The sequence below is a fragment of the Triticum aestivum genome, chromosome 4A (genome assembly GCF_018294505.1).
Source record: "Triticum aestivum cultivar Chinese Spring chromosome 4A, IWGSC CS RefSeq v2.1, whole genome shotgun sequence".
In the NCBI taxonomy this organism is placed as follows: Eukaryota; Viridiplantae; Streptophyta; class Magnoliopsida; order Poales; family Poaceae; genus Triticum; species Triticum aestivum.
Genome location: NC_057803.1, coordinates 363,587,832 through 363,594,060, shown reverse-complemented (window position 1 = coordinate 363,594,060; position 6,229 = coordinate 363,587,832).

Sequence of the window (6,229 nt, the reverse complement as noted above, 5' to 3'; positions counted from 1 at the left end):
ACACACAATATGCTCGATATGTGCAAATACAACATGGCATCACAACATGACTCTACAACTCAAGTATTTATTCATTAGGCTCCGAGGAGCGAGATATTACAAACAGGGGTCTCATGACCCAATATTCAGAGCATACAAGTCAAAGCACAAGCGGAAGCTATCATGTCTGAGTACAGACATCTATAAATGGAAAAAGGCTGAGAAGCCTGACTATCTACCAGATCCTGCCGAGGGCACAAGATCGTAGCTGAGGTAACAAGCTAAACATCGAAGTCCACGCGGAACTACTAGCGAGACCGAAGTCTCTCTGCAAAAACATAAAATAGGCAAACGTGAGTACAAATGTACCCAACAAGACTTACATCAGAACTAACTACATATGCATCATTATCAACAAAGGGATGGTGGGGGTTGAACTGCAGCAAGCCAGCTTTGACTCGGTGGCTATCCTGAACTACGACTGCAAGTAACTCTTTTGAGGTGGCGCACACGAGTCCACATATTCACCATATCAATACACCACTATGGATCCGCTCCCGTCTCCCTACGAGAACGCCATCCATAGCACTCACGCTTATCTTGCGTATTTTAGGGGTATCCACTTTCACTTGTCTATGAACTGATATAAGCAACCCAGAAGTCCTTTACGGCGGACACGGCTATTCGAATAGATGATGTTAACCCTGCAGGGGTGTACTTCTTCATACATGTTTCCACCACTTAGCGTCTGCACACGACATGTGCTCGGCAGACTTCAAGTGAAAGCCGACGTGGGTGTAGACCACGACCTACCTAAACACCTAAGTCTCTAGTCCAGGTTTATCGCCTATCCAGGTTCCATCCGCAGGGAGTCCGGCCGAGGTTTCCCATACGGCCCCGAACGATGTGTACAGGGTTCCCGAGATACCTAACGGGTATTCGGTACACCGTGCTACGTACCTACCGCATCACAGCCCACCCCTACGGTCAGCGCTGTCCATGGCCTACAGTAAGCTACAAACACCAGAAACTACTTGCAACTCCTGGACAGAGGACTAGGGTGAATAAGAAGTCGAGCGGGGTCATATTTTAGGGCCCAATGCATGGTAGTAGCTGAAATCATGGATCACAAACACAGAACTCAGTTCCTGAGGACGGCTTCAATGAGACAACCCACCATGTACTCCTACATGGCCTCTCACCGTTACCTTTTACCAAATCGTGTTCACACACTTAGCTCACACACAGTAGGACATGTTCACACACCTCTGATTCATCCCCGATGAATCAGACCTGACTCAACTCTAAGCAGTAGCAGGCATGACAAACAAACATGAATGAGTAGGCACAACAGGGCTCAAACAACTCCTACTCATACTAGTGGGTTTCATCTATTTACTGTGGCAATGACAGGTCATGCAGAGGATAAAGGGGTTCAGCTACCGCAGCAAGTAACAAATGACTCGTTGTTGTTCTAATGCAGTAAAAGAGAGCAGGGCGAGAGAGTAGGATTGTATCAGAATGAACAAGGGGGTTTTGCTTGCCTGGCACTTCTGAAGATAGTATTGAGTCTTCATCAGTGTCGACGATCACATCGTCGGTATCACGTCTATCGAGAGGGGACAAATACCGGCAACACAGAAGGGAACACAATCAATGCAATGCACAATATGATGCATGATCATGACATGGCAAAATGAGTGTGTTAGGCTAATGCAACTATAAACCAGATTAAATGAAGTTGGTTTGAACTGAGGGTTCAAATTCCAACTCCACATGTGATTATTTAAATGCCATTCATTTCATTTGTCCTAAACAGTAGTGATAAGTTGTTCTAACATGCATGAAAATGGTACAGATGGATAGATTGGATTTTTCCGATCATTTTTCATATATAACTTAATTCATTTGGAGTTACGGTTGATTTTATATGATTTTTAGAAGTTTAGGCCATTTTCTGGATTTTCAGGATATTAATAATTCCAGTAATTCATTATTGCGTCAGCCTGACATCAGTGTGACGTCAGCAGGTCAACAGGTCACTGTCCAGTCAAACCTGACAGTGGGTCCCGCATGTCAGTGTAATTAGCTTAACTAAATAAATTAATATTAGATTAACTCCTAATCTAGGTTTGACCAGGGGCGGGGCCCACATGGTCAAATGGGTCAACCCCACCGGCGACATGACGCCGGCGAGGCTCGAGACGGCGGCGCGGTCCGGAAACGCAGCACGGGCCACGGTTCGGGGCGCGGATGGCACCGTTGGAACCCTGGGCCTCGTCCGCGTCGGCTGGTGCAAGAGGGGTCGCCAGAGACGACCTAAATCGACGGCGGTGTCCGCTTTCGTGGCGGCCGGAGTTCGGGCACCGACCGATTCGACGCTATGGTGCACTACGGGAGGAACTGGTGGTGGCTACGGGCTCCTGGCGATGTGCTGAGCACGGTGACGCGCTCGGTTTCAAGCTTACGCGTCTGTGGCCACGACGGCGACATGGCCGGCGGAGCCGAGCTCTCGGCCGTGATGGCCAACGGGGTTAGAGGGCGGCTCGAGCGACGTGGCTAGGGGAGAAAGAAGAGGAGCTCACGCGGAGTTGGCCGGTGCAGATGGAGAGGCCGGGGAAGCGTCAGGGAGGGCACACGGTCGCCGGCGATCTCGGCGGCCGAAGCTTGAAGAAGAGGTCGGGGAAGCTGCTGCAGGGCGCGTCTGCTCGTGTGGCTTGGCGGGGACGGTGTAGAGGTCAGCGGCGGAGCTTCTGGACCTGGCGGCGGGGCGAGAGAGGGCTGGTGGCTGCGGCTATGGCGAACGGCGGCGGTGGGCGTGTTCGGTGGCGCGTGAGAGAACGAGACAAAGGAGGGAAACGAGGGAGAGGGAGAGAGCGAGGGGTCCAGGGGGTCGGGGCGGCGCCGAGGAGATGACGCGCGGCGTCACGGTGGCCAGGCGACGCAGGCAGGCAGCCTGGTGGCGTGGCGAGCTCGGGCGCGTGCGCCGTGTCCCTCCTCTGCCTAATGGCACGAGGAGGAAGGCGACAGGGAGGAGGAGGTGGGCTGGGCTGCTGGAGGAGCTGGGCCAGTTAAGTGGCCCAGGTGGGCTTCCTCTGTCTCTCTCTTTCTTGTTTCAGTTTTCTATTTTTTTTTCTGTTTTGTTTTGATTTAGTAAAAATACTAAACCATTTGAATAAATGCTGAAAATAATTGTGGGCACTTATGAAATTATTTCTAACAGCCCTCAACCATTATCAATATTATTTGGGCAATTAAAATATTTATAGGAATTAAATGCCCAAATGCAACTACTTAATGGATTAATTCAAAAATCCAGAGTGACCTAGAAAATGTGCACCATTTTTGGCAGAGGTTCTGGACCAAAACAAAAATGATGAACATTTATGAAGGGCATTTTGGGTTCATTGAAAAAGATTTTAGTAAACCCTAGTTGCTAAGGAGGGGGGTGCTGGGGGTTTTGTCATCCCCAATTCAACTTAAATAAAATTTAAACATGATGCAACAAAATGCAAACACTAGACAGCACCAGAAGCTAGGGATGTGACAAAGAGACTTTGTTGGTAGGAAACATGGTAAAGAAAGAGAACCATGGGTTCAGAAACCCATGCCTTTTCCTCCCAAACCATCCAAGAAAAAGGATGATGAGGATTTTGAGCGCTTTGCTGAAATGATTAGACCTATCTTTTTGCGTATGCGATTAACTGATATGCTTAAAATGAATCCTTATGCTAAGTATATGAAAGATATTGTTACTAATAAAATAAAGATAATGGGAGCTGAAATTTCCACCATGCTTGCTAATTATAATTTTAAAGGTGGAATACCAAAGAAACTTGGAGATCCAGGAGTACCCACTATACCATGCTCAATTAAAAGAAACTATGTTAAAACTGCTTTATGTGATCTTGGAGCCGGTGTTAGTGTTATGCCTCTCTCTTTATATCGTAGACTTGATTTGAATAAGTTGACACCTACTGAAATATATTTGCAAATGGCTGATAAATCAACTGCTATACCTATCGGTATTTGTGAGGATGTGCCTGTTGTGGTTGCAAACGTTACTATTTTAACGGACTTTGTTATTGTTGATATTCCCGAGGACGATAGTATGTCTATTATTCTTGGAAGACCCTTTTTGAATACTGCAGGGGCTGTTATTGATTGCAACAAAGGCAATGTCACTTTTCATGTTAAAGGTAATGAGCATACAGTGCACTTTCTGAGGAAACAACCTCAAGTCCACAGTATCAATTCTATTGGAAAAATTCCATCAATTATTTTTGGAGGTTTTGAATTTCCTCCTACTCTCAAGAAGAAATATGATATTCTTATTGTCGGGGATATGCATATCCCTGTTGAGGTAACCTAGTGTTATTCGAAAATTCTCCGTTCCATGTTAGTCGGAATGAGTTTGTTAACAAGACTAGATCAACCTTGTTAATGGATTCCTTTTGATGATCATGAGATGTATGAAGTTAGAAAGCACAACTCTCTGTACCCTCCTTTTACTTTCTGTTATTTATATTAAATGAAACAAAAATAGTATTTTCTGTCTGTTATCTGAATTATCCATGCAATATAAAAATACCCCGAAAATAAAAGTTCTCCAAATGCACTGAAATTTAAATATGATTTTTTCTGGAATATTTGAGAATATTTGGCACTGAGAACACGCCAAGCGGGCATCCACCTGGCCACGAGGGTGGAGGACGTGCCCTACCCCCTAGGCGCGCCCCCTGCCTCATGGGCCCACGGTGGCCCTCCTCCACTTATTCCTACACCCACACACTCCTTCTTCCTCCCACAAACACCATTATCCAGCTCAAGCACGAGTTCTAGCTCATTTTGCTGCGATTTTTGACTTCCTTGCTCAAAGTACCTCTCACAAAACTGCTTTGGGGGATTGTTCCTTGGTATGTGACTCCTCCATTGGTCCAATTAATTTTTGTTCTAGTGCTTTATTCATTGCAAATTTGTGCTGCTTAGGTGACACTGTTCTTGAGCTTGCATGTCAAATTTATATGGTTCCAAGTAGTTTTGATGCATGATATAGGCTCTAGGCACTTGTAGGAGTAGTTGCTATCAATTTTGGTGAGTTTGGTTCACTTTTATTTTGAAGTTACTAAAAATTTCAGAATTTTTCAGAAAATAATGAAGAGATTTTTGAGGGGATCATCGAGCCGAAGCTCGAAGGAAAAGCAAAAGGAAGAAGCAAAGAAGCCCAAATATAATCTGCCTCGCATCACGGAGGTTTGGCCGAGTGAATGGCCTTGTGATGATTTCTTGAGAGCGGCTGGGATTTATGATGATTTCTATGAATTGGCTGAGAATGCAGGCCTCACCGGCTTCCTCCACGACCAGCGCGAACAGTATCTCTTACTCACCAATATCTTTGTGCTAAACTTTCATTTCCATGCTAGGAGCTCACCACCTACGGTGGAGTTTTATTTATATGATGAGCATAAGGAGATGTCACTTCGTGATTTTTGTCGGGTTTGTTTGATCCCTTTCGAGGGCATCATAGACAAACCACATTGCGGTGATGTGGATAGGTTTTTTGATACCATCACTGTAGGGGAAACGAGGAAGGTTTCCGATGCACGAACTACTAGCATACACTTTCCTGTTCTACGTTACTTTGCTATATTTTCTAGTAGATGCTTAATTGGGGGCGGAAACTGTGGAAACCTGAGTGCCCCTAATATTGTTATTTTGTGCCACGCTTTATTTCATGATGATACATTCAGCATGGGTGCTATTATTGCAAAGCGGTTAAATCTTAACCGTACTAAGGGCCCAGTCTTTGGAGGCATCTTCGCCTCCCGCCTAGCTGCACATTTCAACATACCTATTAGGCATTATGAGAAGGAAGAAAAAATGCTGCCTCCTGTTTATTTAGATTATAAGAGTATGGTAGCACATGATTTTATTGTTAATAACATGGGAAATGAGCTCAGATACAAATTGTTCTTTGATAAACATCATCCTGAGACTATTACCCTGCCCGCTCCTTCCTTGTTTGATTTATCTGCAGGCAAGTACCTTGTTCCGTTGGAGGCTATTCACGCCTGCCGGAACCCTACATCAGCCACAGAGCCAGAGTCGGAACCACAAGTTGATCCTCCACGATAGTCTAATTACAAGTGGGATCCGGAGATGATTGCCAACCAGTGGCAATCAGAGTCTTCTTCTTCACAGTACGACCCCAACTATTACTATGGATATCCGCCAGGCCAGCCGTGGCCAT